This window comes from Monodelphis domestica, chromosome 1 (assembly GCF_027887165.1).
Source record: "Monodelphis domestica isolate mMonDom1 chromosome 1, mMonDom1.pri, whole genome shotgun sequence".
Taxonomy (NCBI): Eukaryota; Metazoa; Chordata; class Mammalia; order Didelphimorphia; family Didelphidae; genus Monodelphis; species Monodelphis domestica.
The window spans coordinates 186692865-186711719 of record NC_077227.1 but is presented as its reverse complement, the minus strand read 5'-3'; positions in this window follow the sequence as shown (position 1 = coordinate 186711719).

Sequence of the window (18855 nt, the reverse complement as noted above, 5' to 3'; positions counted from 1 at the left end):
AACAGTAACTATGATATAGTAGATAGTCTAGAGTCTAGAGAGGACTGAGGTTCAAATCCCACCTTTGCCACTTGCTACCTGTGTAACATTAGGCAAATCACTTAAACCTCTTTCTACCTCAGTTTCCTCATCTGATAAATGAGAGCTCAATTAGTTGATCTCCAATGGTTTCTTCTAGTTTTAAATATCATGATCTTATTAAATATAATAAACCATGGCTCTGGCTTTCTTATCCATCAGTTAATAGTGAGCTATATCAGTGCACTGGAGAGAGGAGATAAGTGCTAAGCTAGTTATATTTGTTCATCTGTTCTAAAGAGTCTCAAGATCAGCCGTTCTTAGTATGGGGGGGGTACATCTAATTTCATCAACTGGCACCATTTAGAGCCTAGTCTAAATATTAATACCATCATTCTAAGTCTGGTTATCTTAATGACCACATATCAAAACTCTATGATCAAACTATTGAACCAATTTTTTTAGCCTCCCTGCTAGATCTCTGATATTAATTTCATCTTTTAGTAGACATGATGTCATAGAAATTATCCCTTACAGTGCCTGGCACATAGTAAGCACTTAATAAATGCTTGTTCACTAATTGACTGACATATATATGGTGTTTTACATTTTTTGAAGTACTTTATATGCACAAGAGATTCACATGTCTTTTTAATTGGATAGGACATGTGTGTTTATGTAGGTGTGTGTGTGTGTATTTGGAGGGGTTCTAGGTCTATTCTTTTATCCATGTAAGAAACTTATCTTATGGAAACCTTCCTACCAAGATGTAGCTCAGAAATCCCTACATAATTTGAAGTCTTCTTGAGTAGCCTAAAAGGCATTGAGAAGTTAAGTGATTTGCCCCTGGTCAGACACAACCCTTGAACCCAGATCTTCCTGGCTCCATGGCCAACCCTCCAACCCCTATGCCACATTGAACAACATATTTACTGTTCTTCCCTAAATAAATGATTTTAATTCCCATATTTAATTACATTTCAACCCCAAATTGAGGCATAACCTCCTTCAAATTTTCATTCCCTTCTCCTATTTCTCCAGTTGTTTGTTTACAGTTTTATAGTCTTCCTTATGCATCCTCATACTATTGATATTACTTGTTATTATTTATATTTGTGCTTTATCCCATTAATTCTTTGAGACTTCCTTAAAATATCCTTCTTACTACTTCCATCTATCTCTTAGGTCTAACCTACTTCAGCACCAAGGACAGTACCTAGGACCTACTACTTAAGTGTTGACTTGACTGAGTTGACCACACATCATTTTTCTTGGATTCCTTCTGTGAAAGTATTATCCTTATTTTTGGCCTTTCCCCTTCTCCCCTCCCCTTTCAACCCTCCTCTACACTAACATATAGTAGGTACTTGATAAATGTTTGTTCAGTGAATTAACTATACTCTCTCAGACAAGGTCTTTTCCTCTGAAGCAGTTCATTCTGTATGCTTTCCTTAGAAAGAGTTAGTCAACCCTAGCTACCTTCTGCTATTTTTTTCTTTTCTGTTCATGAAATCTACCTTTTATATGAAGGACAGTGTGGTACATACAATGAAGAGTGTGGATTTGTAGTCAGAGGTGTTGTCCTTCTGCTATTATCTATGGGACCTTAGACAACCTGTCTAGAACTCAGTTTTTTTCATCTATAAAAAGACAACCTTGGCCTCTTTAGTCCTTTCTGTCACTAAATCTAAACCATTTCTCTATTTCTCCCCAGAAATTTCCATTTACCATTCTTTTTTATAGCATGCTAAAGTGTTTTTGGACAGATGCTGCTGGTGTTTTATCTTTGGTTTTTGTTCTAACCCAGGAGTATCAAATGAGTTCATATTTGTAAAGTGCTTAACACAGTGCCTGGCACATAGTGGGTTCTATATAAATGCTAGTTATTATTATTATTATCAAATTAGCTCCTTCCCTTTGATTATTCCAGGATAGTGGGCTTTTGTATAAATAATGTGTTTCCTCCTCACAGAGATGCTACTCAATCTAGATTTTATAAGAGGTAATTTTTTATAGTTACTGGTCCCCTTATCTTTTAGGAAACATTCCCATACCCCCATTCATTATGAAAGAAATACATTCTAGATTTTGCCATGCATTTGCAGGTAAGAAATAAAATAGACACATTTTTCATAAAGTGCATTGATACATAACACCGTTTTACTAACACCATTACCTAGGGAAATTTTCAATAGGATACTATGATTATTATGCCTCCTTGACAAGTCCTCATACTCCTTAGGTGTAAATATATCCCAAGTTGAAAACATTTGGCTCTATCTCTTTATTCTCTAAACTGAAATACTTTTCCTGACAATATATTACCCTCTGTTTTCTAAATAGTTGGAGTTATTAAAATCTGACCTAATATGTTTAAGTCATGTTCACACAATGAACAGGAGCCACAATTGTTTAGGTGATTCGAGAGACAAATTAATGCAATATTTCTTCTAGTTAACTGAAAAGGGAAAAATGGGATTTCCAACTTGGATTTCCTAGTTTGTTAGTGTAATTGCCAGTCTTCCCTTTTGCTTGGTACTGAGAAGAGTTGGTCTCAGTGACTGACAGTGTCCAAAATAAGCAGAATCCAATTTGGTAAAATTACTCAGTTCAATTCACCATTATCCATTGACTATGACTAGATGACTAAAGAGATTCCTAAAAGATTTTGTCATTTTCTTTGCTTCTCAGAGGCCCATACTCCTCTCATCTCAAAACTCTAAATAGGCACACCACCCTTAAAAATCTCCAAAGACAAAGATTTCACATATTTCCTCAATATTGTTCTCAAATGCTCATTCCACAATGCTCAGAACTGGGAATTCTTTTCTAACAATTTACCTTCAAAGGTGAATCTCTTAAACAGAAACATATCTTCAAAATACGTTATTGCAGAAGCATCCAGGCTTTCCATTACAGATATTTATGATGAGCAAGCCCTTTTTTAATCAATTTGGCTCTTGCTCTGTTATTAGGCAGACCAAATCCCTCCAAGCACTTGAAGGCTATTACTGAGATCCTACAAGGCACCAGATTAAAGATTTTTGGAATCATGTAGAATGGTCAGTTTAAAGAGATTGAGAAAAATAGATTCACCAGATCTTTGGGGTTAATTCAGTCAAGTCATATAGATATCACCTAAGCCTTTAGTGAAGATATAAATATCTTCTTAGAGTCTCAGTTTTCTCATCTATGCAACAGGAATCATAATACTGTCCTTACCTACCTCAAAAGGTGACTGCAAACATTAAAATACTCTACAAATAAAGATTATTGTTATCTAAGGTTAAAAACAATAAATAGTTGGATAAAATTGGTCTAGTCTGTAACAAGTAAGCTATAGATGGTGAATCTTTTGAGTCTGGAAACTAAACTACAGTAAGGGGTTGCTGCATGAAGTTTGGCATTAATACAGTGATTTCCTTGGAATGAGGAGGTGAGGCTATCAAGCTGGCAAAGGGGGACATCAAACTAGAACAGGTTGGAAACAGAACAGGTCAAAGCTCTTGTGCCATTTGGTAATAGGATCAGACCAGAGAGTAGTCTGATTTTACAACCTGAGTGACATGGAGAAATCTAGTCTTTGAAACAAAATAAAAAACAAAAACATTAAATAATGTTAGGCTGAAATGATTCTCTTATGGACATTTTGCTTTTTTTCTTTCAGAGAGAAGAATCATCTATGTAAATTTTTCTGAAAAGTTATAGTTATTAGAGAAGTTTGTTTCAATAGTTCTGAAGTATTATCTTGAAGTTCTTGAATCCCAGTGGTTCCTGTCCTACCTACCTGATTATTCGATACCTTTTGCATATTCTGGCCCATGCCATAATTAAGTTTGCCTAATCAAATGTGTCTGTGATCAGACATGTAGACCAATGTCAAACCCCAAATAAGGAATATTGAAATGCACAAAAGATGTGGATTTTATGTCCTGAATCATCCAGAAACAATATTTAAAATCTGTAGACCAGCAATTCTCAAATGTTATGTCTCATGATTTCTTTACACCCTTAACAATTTCTGAGGACTCCCTCTGCAAAAGATCTTTTATTATGTGGGTCATATCTACCTATACCTACCTTGTTAGAAATTAAAGTAAATTATCCCATTACTTTTATGAAAATAGTTTTGACCTTCTGAAAGGGTCTCTCTGAAAGGGTCATAGGGACTCCTAGAAGTCTCCAGACCACACTTTGAGAACCATTGCTCTAGACAATTATCTAGTGTTTCACCCTCATTCAAATGAACATGTCCCAGAGAGGGTATTCAGATTATAGTTTCTTTCATTTTATTTGTCTTAAGAAATTGGAGTTTGAATTCTTACCAAAAGTAAGCAAATTGTGAAAAAAACTACTAAAATGCATTAATGTCATCAAAGTTTTCTTTGTTCTCACATAACTAAGATCATTAATTTATTAAGAATGGATTACTTCCTAATTATTCAGGCAAGAAATTGGCCTAACTATGGTAGACACACATTTCTTTTAGTATTTTGATAGTATCATTCTGTACATGGTGCTCTACCATAAATGAAATTTATGTCAAGTAATAACCTATGAAAAAAAAAGGTTTGGATCCAAGGGTATGTCTACTCAGGCACCAGAATCAAAGAGGTTCACACTATCATGGACTGGTGCCATTTCTTCTTCATCTCAACCCATGTCCAAAGGGTGGATTTATGTAGAGATACACCCAAAGTCTCATTCATCTGTACAATAAAAGCCAATCTTAGATTGTTTCCTTTAAAAAATAAGATGCTATCTTCAGTCCTCTGAGCAGACTACAAATAATTAAGTATTATTTTGAAGTTTTAGGATAGGTATAAGTTCAATTACCTATATATGATATTACTATTATTACTGTGATTTTCTTTTTTTTTAATTTTCCCCTTTATTCTTTTTTTTAATATATTTTATTTGATCATTTCCAAGCATTATTCATTAAAGACATAGATCATTTTCTTTTCCTCCCCCCCACCCCCCATAGCCGACGCGTAAGTCCACTGGGCATTAGATGTTTTCTTGATTTGAACCCATTGCTTTGTTGATAGTATTTGCACTAGAGTGTTCATTTAGAGTCTCTCCTCTGTCATGTCCCCTCAACCGCTGTATTCAGGCAGTTGCTTTTCCTTGGTGTTTCCACTCCCATAGTTTATCCTTTGCTTATGAATAGTGTTTTTTTCTCCTAGATCTCTGCAAATTGTTCAGGGACATTACACCGCCATTAATGGAGAAGTCCATTACGTTCGATTATTGTTACTATTGTTACTGTGATTTTCTTATCAGGTATTGTGAAAATGTTTTAATTTTGAGTGAAAATGGTATTTTATTATATTAAAAATCCCAGTGCCATTCTTTGGAATTCAATGACTATCATTGTACATGACCATTATCATTTCTGTGAATGTATTTTTATCAATGTAATGAATTATTGACAAATAAAAAGCTATGACTTTGTTTCTTCCATTCTTCATTAAAGCTGTCTTGGTTTTTTTTTTCTTTATAGTTTTGTTTTCCACTAATCTGCTATTCATCCCTCTAAACTTATAGATTCAAAAAATCTCAGAGTTGTAAGGTATGTTGAAATTCAACTAATTTATACAACACCTGAAAAAGAATCCCATCCATAATATATCTGACAATGGTTCTCTAGCCTTAGATTGAAGACCTCCAGTTGGGCCAAACCATCTGTTTCCAAAGGCATTCCACTTCACTTTGAGATAGCTCTGATTGTTTGGAAGAATGTATTTAAATTGTTTTTTTTTTTTAATTTCCACTCATTTTTCCTAGTTATGCCCTCTGGAGCCAAGGCAAATAATCTATTCCTTATTCCACTAGTGTGAACTTTAAACTTATTCCACCCTACTTAGACTGTACTTTAGGGGGAAGATAAAATTGTAATCTCCTGATTGAACAACGGAGGTACTTAGTTCTCACCTTATAGTGAAGCTAGAACTTTAAGCTAAGTCTATTTTAAGATCTTAATACAAAAAGGTGTTAAGTAACTCTAAAGGTTAAATTAATCACAAAAATGTCAAGTATCTTAATACCAAAAGATGTTAAGTAACTATAGAGGTTAAAGTAATCACAAAAAGGTCAAGTAACTAACAAAAGGTGAACTTAACAAAGAAGTGTTAACTCAAAAGATATAATCTAATCAAAGAAGATGAGAACTAAAAGTATGGGCAATCCTGGAGAAAGCCTTTGATGTGATTGGTAGATGTGAAAATTTAAAGAAGGAGACACAAGGGAGAAAGGTCTATATATTTGGGATTTTTCATCTCTTCGGAACTCTCATTCCCTGATTGGTGGTGGGGAGTTAGCTGATAGCAGTGTGCTGAGCTTTCCTCATCTTAGTGTGGCAACAAGCTATTGTCAATTTTGGTGGTGAATTTCTGGCTGAGTTTCCTCCTTTACTTTCCAACGTTATCCTCTTAGAAGCCTCTAATCTTCTTCAGAGACCTGGAGGCCGGGATTTTAAACTCCCCCTGGCATAGGCCAGGCAGGGGAAATTCTATATCCTCTTCCCTTCTCCTTAAATTTCTTCCCTCTATATTAATTAAAGTACCATAAAATTCCAAATTGACTTGGGTATTTTATTTGGGATTTCCCTTGGTGAACAAATTTAAGTCACAACTCTAAAATCATCTTTACACTAGATGATCCTTTCATGCTTGAAGACAGAAGTCAAGGCCCTCTTCCTCCCATATCCATGCCCAACTGAATCTTCTCTCTTCCAGGCTAAACATTCTTATTCCTTTAATCTATTTTTATATAGTATATGACCTTCATCAACCTAGTCAGCCTTATGGATATTTTGAACTGAACAATGCTCCCTAGGTCCTGAATACATCTAATATTTTACAGATTCCACATCCTTCATTATGTTGTTCTTTCAACCTATAATGCCTGTTCTTTGCATCTCTATCAAAATTCCATCCATACTTAAATGTTCATTTCAAATGCCACCCCCTTGAAACTGAATTTTAATTGTTTTATGAAGCTATATATTCATCCTTTAGTGAAAACTATACCCAGAATTTTATAGTCATTGAGTTATGAGCACATAAGTATTTCTAGATCAGACTTTTATTTTTGCCATATTATATTGCTTAATTGGTGATTTATACTGAATGAATAGCCATAAGAAAAAAGTGTTTTATTTACTTCTTAGACCTTAGTTGAGAAAACTACAACCTCATAACACACTATTTGATAAATGATTAAAGATTCTATTGAATTATTTAATTACTTGAGCTGTGAGATAATCAATATTAAAGTAATCTGAAAAAAAATCAAATGTCACTTCCTCCATGATGTTTTCCCTGATGTGTCTTTCCTCAGAACTCCCAGCATACCTCTTTGTACTTCTTGTGGGATATATCTCATTCTTGGTTGTTATAGATTCATTTCTATCTTTTCATGACCCCATTTAGGGCTTTCTTGGCAAAGATACTGAATAGGTTTGCTATTTCCTTCTCTAGCTCATTTTATAGATAAAGATACTGAGGCAAACAGGAATAAATGACTTGCCCAGAGTCATGTAGCTAGTAAAGATTCAAACTTAGGAAGATGAGTCTTTCTGACTCCAAGGCCTATCTACTCTATCCATACTCTATCCCCTATCTTATCCTTTTTTCCTTCTACTATAATTATTTGTGTGTTCTTCTCATCTCCTTTACTAGACTGTAAGCTCCTTGAGAGCAGAGGCTGTGCCTTTCTATCTTTGCTGTGTTTTGCACATAGTAAATGCTTAGAAGCCTAGATTCAAGTCAAAGTTCAGACCAGAATTAAATACCAGGGGGGATCAGAGAGGAAACCAAGCAAAAAAGTAACATTTGGATGAAAAATCATTACTGGAAAGAGATAAGGAGATGTTAGAAGCAGCTTGGAGACTATTCTGCCCCTTTCATTTTTACAGAGTAGAAACCAAAGCTGAAGAGAGCCTTCTCAAAATCACCCAGTTGGATAATAGAAAGTCAGGGACTAAAATACAATTCTCTTGCCTGGCTTACCAGCTGTTCTTCACACATATCACTCCATCCCCTAACTTCATGCTATTGAATATGTTCTTTATACCTAGAATGCTTCCTCACCTATGCTTCTTAGATTCCTGAATTTCCTTCAGATCTCAGCCTAAGTGCTACCTTCTGTAATAGACAAGTAAAAAGGAGAGAGGTTTGTGATAAAGGGAAAAGGGTGATAAAAGGAATGGAGTCTTCCCCCTCTAAGGCAGAGACAGAGTGAGGAGGTGATGTTGATAAACCAAGGGAGAGAAAGGAGAATGAGTTTGTCTTTTCCCCCCTCAGCACTCTCTGACAAACCCCCTTCACTATGGATGCCTTCAACTTTGACTGCTGGGTTCTATGAAGGATCTTGTTGAAGAGGCTTATGGTGATAAGTTTTTCTGCTTCCTGGGGAGAGAAATGTTGCCTCTCTCTTCCTCACTCTCAAGTTTCCCTCTAGTAATAGTTTGAGTCAGTTCCTGATACTTCTTAACTGAAATTTATTGGAGGGAAACAGAAAAGGGAACAGGGCAGATGGAGGATAAGGAATTGATGTTCAGGAAGGAAGGAGGGAGAAGGGATCCCTATCTAACTGATATTTTCCCCCACAAAGTAAGGCAGATCAGGTTTGGTTTCCCTGAACCCCTTCCGGTCAGAGTAAAGACACTCTTGTTCTTGGTTGCTCAGTGAGTATACCCAAGTTCAAATTCAAGGAGGTAGATGGAAATCTTTCTTGTTGGACAGCTTATGTTTCAAAGTCCTGTCCAATTGACTTGTCTTCTGGTGAGATCTGGGTCAGGAATCACCAGGAAAGAGATCACTAGATTGGGGAATTAGCCAGAGCCAATCTCTCTGCTATGTGTTACCAGACAGAAGTCAGTTTCCCAACTGCTGGATCAGCTCACTCACTCTTCTCTCTCCAAAGTTGTTTTCCTTTTTCACCCATCCCCCACTGCCGAAGAATTCTGCAGCTCTTCCCAGTTCATTTCTTTCCAACATGTCAAACCTTTTCTTATACTTCCTATTTGAGGTTCTTCCTGATCCCCACCCCAACTGCTAGCATCTCCTCCCTGCACTCCAAACTAAGAAATTACTTTATATATACTTTTGTATCTATGTGTGTGTGTGTGTGTGTGTGTGTGTGTGTGATTTCTCTACAATGCGGAGGGACTTTCTTTTCATTCCACTCTTCTCTCCTTTCCTTTTTCCTTTCACTCTTTCCTCCTTTTCTTCCTTCTCCCCTTTCCTCCTTTCCATCCCTCCCTCCCTTTCCTCTTTCTTTCCTTTCTTCCTTCTTTCCCTCCTTCCCTCCCTTCTTGCTCCTTCCTTCCTTCCCTTCCTTCCTTCCTTCCTTCTTTCCTTCCTTCCTTCCTTCCTTCCTTCCTTCCTTCCTTCCTTCCTTCCTTCCTTCCTTCCTTCCCTCCTTCCTTCTAAAGCAGGAACTTGGAATTTGATACCACTCCTGCCATACCAATACTGAGTTAAATTATACATTTAATCTCCTTCCCTTCCCTAGACATTGAAGGTGTATAGAAGGTATTATGACACCAGGTGAAAGAAGTGGGGCATTATACATCCCAGGTATTAGGAGAAGAGAAGTATTTGTTCTTGGTATGCATTTGAAATAAATATTGCTTTGTTAAAAATTTAATCTTTTGCCTCAGACACTTCCTAGCTAAGTGACCCAGGGCAAATCACTTAACCCAGTTGCCTAGCCCTTATTGCTCTTCTGCCTTAGTATCAATTTTAAGACAAAAGATAGCAGTTTGAAAAATAATAATAATTTGATTGCAAGTTGGTTAAATGACATCATGGTGTTGGCGGTTCTTGGACTGTGGTACTTAGACTCCTAAAACTGGGGGAACACAAATCTATGAAGTCTTGAGTCAATAACAGAAACTAGACACCCTCCAGCTTCCTTAAGGGTATAAGAGAGCCCTGGGAGGAGCTGGGTAAAATATAACACACCTAGCCTTCAGGCAGTGGGAGACAAGTCTAAGCAAAAGCTTTAGCTGTAATTGGTACAAGCCTAATGAAGGAAGTCACAGGAAGTTATGAAAAGAAATGGTCTTTTAAAATGCCAAGAAACTTCCTATTAGATCTCTCTTTTCTCTTTGGTCTTTGACTTGACTTTGAAGAAGCTCAGGCTTGAGATCTCAGACTGCTTCCCTTTGGAGTGACACGTGGTGAGTGAAAAAGACTGACTCCTTTCCTGGATTTTCTGAAGGGACTAGCCTCAGGAAAAACCTACCCTCTTGAGAGAGGCTCTCTGAATTCCCAAGTCCTTGGCTCAAGGCCAAGATCCCTCGGACTAAGGACTAACTAGCCCTCCCTGGGTTGAGCCAGTGGCCAGAGCAAAATACTTAGTGTGTAGGCTAGATATCTTACCCTATCCTCTCTCTGATTTTTCTTACTTTCACTCTTTCTATATTATATAAATAGTTAAAATAAATCTCTTTGGAATTAATTAAATTCATGCTTAAATAATCCAGTCCAACCTTTTATAAAAACCCCTCACATTTCTACCCCTTACACAAGCCAGTCACTATTACACAAGTAAGAACTCAGGTTGTTCTCCCCCCAAGCCTACTTAACCACATCTTCAGGAACTTGGGGACATAGACTTCTGGGAACCAAACTGTGTGTTTCCCTGTCCTCACATAGAGGGAGAAAGATCATGGGGTTTAAGCAAGAGTGAGTGGAACTGAAGGGGCTAAGGGTGAGATTCAGTACTAGGAAAATTCAGTTTAATTTCTAGAGAATCAAGTAACCAAGACAGAAATGTCATAGCCCATACTTTAAATGGAGATTAAAACAGGATGTTGATGTAACTAGAACCTCCCTGCTTATCCTTATTTTTTAAATTTTATAATTATTTTATTTTAATAACAAATTTACACTTAAGTTTTCCAAATATGATTCATGTTGTCTCCCTCCCTTCTTCCCTCTCCCCTTCAGGAATCGACAAGCAAATCAATCTGGTTTGTACATGAATTATCACTCAAAACCTATTTCCATATTATTCATTTTTGTCAAACAAACAAATGATAAATCATATATTTTCATCTGCATTTCTATTCCAACAGTTCTTTCTCTGGAGGTAGATAGCATTCTTTTCCCTAAAAGTCCCTCAGAATAGTCATGGATCATTGTATTGCTGTTAGTAGCAAAGTCTATCTCATTTGATCATCCCATATTTCAGTGACTGTGTGTATAATGTTCTCTTAATTCTGTTTATTTCACTCTGCATCAGTTTACTGTTCGCCCTTATTTAAGTCTCTGAGAAGAGCTGGATGGTTGGAATGGATTGAAGCTGCTGGTTGCTATGTAATTCCACTCTACCACCTTATACAAAGGACTATTGTAGTTGCATTCTGGTTCTACTCTCTACAGAAAATTTCTCCCCAATAGGTGTACCACAGTGGCTAGAATTCTGAGATTGCAATCAGGAAAACCTAAATTCATAAACCAAACCCAAATATTTAATAACTGTGTGATCCTCAGCAAGTTGCTTAGCCTCTGTCTGCCTCATTTCCTCTTCTGTAAAATGGAGATAATAATAGCACTTCCCTCAAAGCGTGGTTATAAGGATCAAATGAAATAAAACTTATAAATTGCTTAGCATAATACCAGGTACATAGTGGTCACTTGATAAATACTTATTCCTTTCCCATTTTCATTCAACTACCAGAGTGGTAATCATGTTGCCTCCTTCCCCCCCCCCCCATACTCTCAGTAAATTCCAATGTCTCCCTATTACCTCCAAGGTCAATATAAAATCCTCTGTATGGCTTATAAAGTCCTTCATAACTAGGCAATCTGGCCCTGTCCTACTTTTCTAGTTTTTTTATACTCTCTTCCCCTCCATGTTCTCTATGATCCATTGATACTTATCCCCTTGCACAGCTTTTTCACCGACTGTCTCCCTTGACTAAAATACTTTTCCCTCTCACTTCTGCTTCCTGGCTTCCCCAACTTCCTTCAAATCTCAACTAAAATCTCATTGTAAAAAGCTTTTTCAGCTCTTCCTTAATTTAGTCTTAATGCCTTCCATCTGAGATTACATCTAATTCATCTTGTATGTATTGATTATTCATAGTTGTTTGAATATTATCTCCCCATTAGACTGGGAGCTCCTTGAGAGCAGGGATTTTTTTTTCTTTTTTGCTTTTATATCTCTAGCACTTAGCACAGCACCTGGCACATTTGTTGTTGTTGTTTAATCATGTCTGACTGTGCACCCATTTGGGGTTTTCTTGGCAAAGACAATACAGTGGCTTGCTATTATATTCTTCTCAAGCTTATTTTACAAATTAGGAAACTGAGGCAAACAGGGTTAAGTGACTTGCCAAGGATCACACAACAAGTTAAGTATCTAAGGCTGAATTTAAACAGAAATCTTCCACACACCAGGTCAGGTGTTTTGCCCATGGTACTACCTACCTATCTCACCTGACACATGGTAAGCCCTTAAATGTTTTTTAAATGATTCCCTTTTCCCTCCCTAAAGTTTGACAAACATTTCTTAATATATTTCTCTGTTTTTTAAGCTTCTTGACATTTTCATATAAAACTATAATTGGTCATAACTTCTTTGTGATTCTTGTCTTTTATTAATTATGTGTGGAGGTGGGAGGCAATTACAATGAAAAGAGTCAATGAATAGTTTTTGGCATATAGAAATAAAATGCTATAAATTTTTCTGTCCCCTATTTGGAGGCTGAACTAAATTTTGATCAATTTTAAGAGTTTCTAAATAACAGAGAAGAACCACTGGACTCCGAACTATTTATCCTAGGTTATTCAGTCACAAGTAGTCTGATTTAGGTAAAGAAAGGACTGTAGATTTTCTCTGAGATAAATAACCCACCCTTCCCCAAAGTCTTTCTTTAGCAATTCAAAGATTTCCCTCAAGGGCAGATTGGAGATATTGATTTAAGATGGAATCTAAATCTAAAGGGAGGAGTTTAAAAAAAGACTGATCTGCACTCCTGATTCCAAGGGGAAGGGAAAATGAGGAGGAGGAAGGAAGGGAGGAGGAAGAGGAAAGTTGCTTTTTTTTTTCTTTTTCTTTTTGCTTTCATTAGCCACCTAAATCTCTAAACCTTGCTAGACATCACCCCCTGGCGGTGATACCTGAGGTATATCACTTTCTCATATCAGCTTGTTGCAATCCTTTTCTTTCTCCTAGGCACAAACTAGTGCCAACTCTTCTATAAAGCCTTCCTTGATCCTACAGCTGATTTCTCCTCAGATTTTTCTAGTATGCTTTGTCTTGATCATTCCTTTGCCCCTGTATTTTTCTCCTTGAGCCACTCTGATTTGTATATATCATAGTCATTTGTATAAAATGATAAAAATTCTGTAAAGCACTTAACACAATGTTTGGCACATAGTAAGTGCTATATAAATGCTAGTTAATTATTATTGTTATCAGCATTATAATCATCATCACTTATATGTCAGATGGATTTAAATTTTAAATTTAATTTAAATTAGAATTTAGGTTAATTAAGCTCCCTGACAACAGAGATCATGTTGTTTTTCATCTTGAAACCTGGCACAAAGTAGGTATTCCATTAATGTTTATGTTGTTTCATTCTGAAAACTTTAGTATAAGAATTTTGAAATAATAAATGAGTATGAAATACTTATTCCTCCAACCCAGCCCTCCAAACACATCCATTTCCCATCTATGGTCAATGTTCAATCGCCACACTATCCCACTCTTCATCTATGGCATGGATCATGGAAAAGAGGAGCCAGAGGCCCTGGAATTAAGTCTCACTTCTGAAACTACTTTGAATAGGTGATTTAATCCCCCTGGGTCTCAGTTTCCTTATTTGTAAAATGAGAGGAACACAGTAGATTGGCTTAGGGTCCCTTCCAGCTCTGATTTCTCTACTCCTATGATGCTACAAAGGAACTGTACAACAAAAAATTTGTCCAATCTGCAATAAAGGCAACTGAGGCAGAGCTCCAAGCCAATAACAATTTATTAATGGAACCTGGTCCCCTTCAATTAAGGAGACCCCAGATCTTCCCTATGATTTGAGATGTCTTCTTTCTCCAGGGCATAGATTTTATAATGCTTTATTCCCAGAGGATACAGATGATACAGAATAAGGTACATAATCTCATTAGTGATCTCAGTTAAGGTCAGTGGAAATTTTTTTCTTCTTACAGAGGAAAAAAAAATGGATCTTTATTATAAGAGAGGACTGCCAGACATTCCTGATAAAAAGCTCAGAGATGAACAGAAGATTTAAAGTGCAAGGCACAACAGGACAACTGGCAGACAGAATGCCTCCCCTAGACAAGCAACCAAGGGCAGATGAGCACCTAAAATAACTGGGGAACTTCCACATTATTAGGACATATACATTATTGGGACATCTCTATCATGCAGGATTTGGGTGATCAGGCTCCACTCACCCACACTAGCCTAACTCATCAGGCCAAAAAGCTGATGGTCCATTAGTCAGCATTTTGTGGTTAAGCAAGTGTACTTATAAAACAACTAATCTAAGAAAGAATCTCAATCTACTTAACATCATCTAATTATCTGTAAAGAGAATGTATGTCAATACTAGTTGATTAAACTACCCAGTTCAATGTATATTAATGGATACGTATAACATATAATTATTTTTCCTATGGATTCACTTTAAACTGAAAAACAATGATTGGAAATAAAAATAGGAGTCATAATCATTTAATTTCTCACAGACCCCAATTCACCAAATGATCAAATGGCAAGGATCATTGTATACTTTCTTATCCCTCCTAGGGTTTATATATTCCTGTGCCAAGACATATATATATATATATATATATATATATATATATATATATATTTAAGGAGATAAATTGCTCTAATGGGAGGGGAGGGAAACTAAATGCATTGTGTCCCACAAGGGACAACTAGCAATTACATAATTAAGCACAGAAGTGCCTTGGCATCTCTGAGACAGACAGAAAATAAGAAAAGAGGATTAGAGGTGAATCTCAGGGACCTTAGCTCTAACTCTGATAGCATCCTAAAGAGTACAGGAGATTTCTAACACAGCAAGAATTATAGGCCCCAAAATATCCTCTTCTTTGTAATTTTGGGTCAGATTGTTTTCTTTAAAATTTTAATAGAATTATCATATATTCACTCTGAAAAGTGTATTACATAAAATGTTAATGAACCTATTACTAATACTAAATAATCAACTAAAATGTATTTTTAAACTCTTACCTTCTGTCTTAGAATCATTACTAAGTATTGGTACCAAAGCAGAAGAATAGTAAAAGACAGGCAATTTGGGTAAAGTCACTTGCCCAGATTCACAAAACTAGGAATTATATGAAGTCAAATTTGAACCCAGGTCCTCTTGATTCCAGGCTTGGCTCTCTATCGATTGAGCCACCTAGCTGCCCCCAACACGTATTTGTTAAGCACCTAATATATCCCAGGTATAGACAGAAGGGATAGAAAGACAAAAAAGGAAACAATTCGTTCCCTCAAGGAGTATACATTCTATCTATAAACTATGTTGCATTTTTAAAAAATTATTTGTATCCATTCAATATTTCCAAGTCTCTATGATCTCAGTATCTGGCACATAGTTGTTTCAGATTTATGAAATATATATTTATTATATAATATATAACATATAATAAGTATTTATTCATTGAATACACCCCCCTAAGGGGTGCTCAGGGAGGGGTAGTATCTCTGGTATGGAGGGCTTGTCGTGCCCTCCTAGGGCAGCTCTCCAGCCTCTGACCCCCACCTGACACCCAGCTCTCACTTGTGGCTCCCAGTAGCTGCTAGCATGTGGCAGTGGCCACACCCCGGGCAATGGCTTTGTCAGGCCGGCCAAACCTTGTGAGGGTAGCCATCGGGTCGTCGACCCCTGGTGAACCAGGGCTTTGCTCACCCAGCATGTGAAGACTGCTTCGGCTGAACAGACAGAAGAAACCAATAAGAAGGTTCAACGGCTGAGAGGGCGACGCAGCGAAGCACTGTGGAGTGCTTAGGGCGTGTTGGAGCACAAAGGACAACACGGCCATCCAATGCAGCTGAGGAAGTCTCCAGGTGTAACGATTTTTCGTGCCACTGGACCCAGGCTTCCAACGCCGAGAGAGTGGGACTGTCTCTGTGCATCGGCTTTTCCACTTAAATCTCTTTCACGCACAAGTATCTTTGTGCCCACTCATCTATCCTAACCCCGTCCACCATCTTCAAGACCTGCAGCGATGGGGGAGTGACGACGCAACAGGTGGAGGTGACCACTGGCAGTTGTAGTCACAATCCTGCACGTAGGTGGCCCACAGACCAGTGGTTGCTCGGCCCTGTAGGGCAGCAGGGACGTTCGGCAGCATCCTGGGCGCCTGAGCAGCCCTCTCTAGGACAGCACTGCTCACCCTAATCAAGGGAGGGGACTAGAAAAGGTGTCCCAAACATTGCCTGCCCTACAAACACCCGGTCAGCACACCGCGGCTGGCGGGTCATCCCCTTTAAGTGGTCGAAATCAAAGAAAAAATACAAAGAAACTCCTACTAGGAGCATGGAACATCAGGACATTACTTGATAGAGAGAATACCCCAAGACCTAAGAGAAGAACAGCTCTAATCGGTAAAGAACTGGCCCAATATAATATCAACATCGCAGCCTTAAGCAAAACATGCTTACCAGAAGAGGGATCACTCAGCGAACCCACCACTGGATACACCTTCTTCTGGAAAGGTAGAGACTCAAAGACAGAATTCACGGTGTTGGCCTGGCCATCAAGACCAGTTTGCTCAAACAGCTGCCAGACTTGCCTGTGGGCATCAGCGAGAGGCTCATAAAGATCCATTTGCCTCTCAGCAAAGACTGGTATGCCACAATCATCAGCGCATATGCCCCAACACTGACTAGCACAGTGGAGACCATCAAGCAGTTCTACTCTGACCTGAGTGCCATCCTGCACTCAGTGCCCACAAATGACAAGCTGATACTACTGGGAGACTTCAACGCCCGCGTTGGCCAGGACCATGAAAGATGGAAAGGAATGCTCGGCAAACACGGTGTGGGCAAAATGAACAACAACAGCCTACTGCTACTCAGCAAATGCTCCGAGTTCGAACTCACCATCACAAACACTGTTTTCAGAATGGTGAACAAATATAAAACAACGTGGATGCACCCAAGATCAAAACAGTGGCATCTCATTGACTATATCATTGTACGCCGGCAAGACATCCAGTATGTAAAGATCACCAGAGCCATGAGAGGAGCTGAATGCTGGACAGACCACCGATTGGTTAGAGCGACTCTTCAAATGCGCATTGCGCCTCGCCATCCAAAATGCACCCAGACAGTTCGCGCATTCTACAATGTGAGTCATCTTAGAGATCCATCTTATTTGCAAACATTCCAGTCCTGCCTGGATGACAAGCTGTCTGCCAAGGGAACACTCACTGGAAGCTCAACCGAGAAATGGAACCAGTTCCGAGACGCAGTGAAGGAAACATCAAAGGCAGTCCTAGGCCCAAAACAACGCAACCACCAGGACTGGTTCGAGAACAACACTGCTATTGAAGACCTATTGAGCAAGAAGAACAAAGCCTTTATGAAGTGGCAAAATAACCCAAACTCTGCTCCTAAAAAGGACAGATTCAAGTCTCTCCAAGCCACAGCGCAGTGTGAGATCAGGAAGATGCAAGACCAATGGTGGGCAAAAAAGGCAGAAGAAATCCAGCAGTTTGCTGATATGAAAAACTACAAACAATTTTTCAGTGCCCTCAAGACTGTCTATGGGCCATCAAAACCCACCACCACTCCCTTGCTATCCTCTGACGGTGACACTCTCATAAAAGATAAAAAAGGCATCAGCAACAGGTGGAAAGAACACTTCAGTCAGCTTCTCAACCGACCCTCTTCAGTCGTCCAAAGCGCCCTTGACCAGATCTCCCCAAACCACTCCATTGAACAACTTGATGTCCCTCCTTCAACAGAGGAAGTCCAAAAAGCCATTAAACAAATGAGTGCAGGCAAGGCACCCGGTAAAGACGGGATCCCAACCGAGGTGTACAAGGCCTTAAATGGAAAGGCGCTCCAGGCATTCCACATAGTACTGACCAGCATATGGGAAGAGGAAGACATGCCCCCAGAACTCAGAGATGCCTCCATCATAGCCCTATACAAGAACAAAGGCTCACGAGCAGTCTGTGACAACTACAGAGGCATCTCACTACTCTCCACTGCGGGAAAGATTCTCACCCATGTTATACTCAACAGACTCCTATCATCTATTTCAGAGCAGAACCTGCCTGAATCACAATGTGGCTTCCGACCAGATTGCAGCACCATCAACATGGTCTTCACGGTGAGGCAAATGCAGGAAAAATGCCTTGAGCAGAACCTGAGTCTCTACATTGTCTTCATAGACCTGACAAAGGCATTCGACACAGTGAATAGGGACGCATTGTGGGTGACCCTCAGCAAGCTCGGTTGCCCAGCAAAATTCGTCAAACTGATCCAGCTCTTTCATGTCGACATGACAGCGGAAGTCCTATCTGGTGGAGAGACTTCCAATCGCTTCAACATCTCCAATGGCGTGAAACAAGGCTGTGTCCTCGCTCCAGTACTATTCAACCTATTTTTCACCCAAGTATTATGACATGCTGTGATGGATCTAGACCTGGGCATCTACATCAAATACCAACTAGATGGCTCACTATTCGACCTTTGCCACCTGACTGCAAAAACAAAGACAACAGAAAGACTCATCCTGGAAGCTCTCTTTGCAGATGACTGTGCTCTCATGGCCCACCAAGAAAATCATCTCCAAACCAT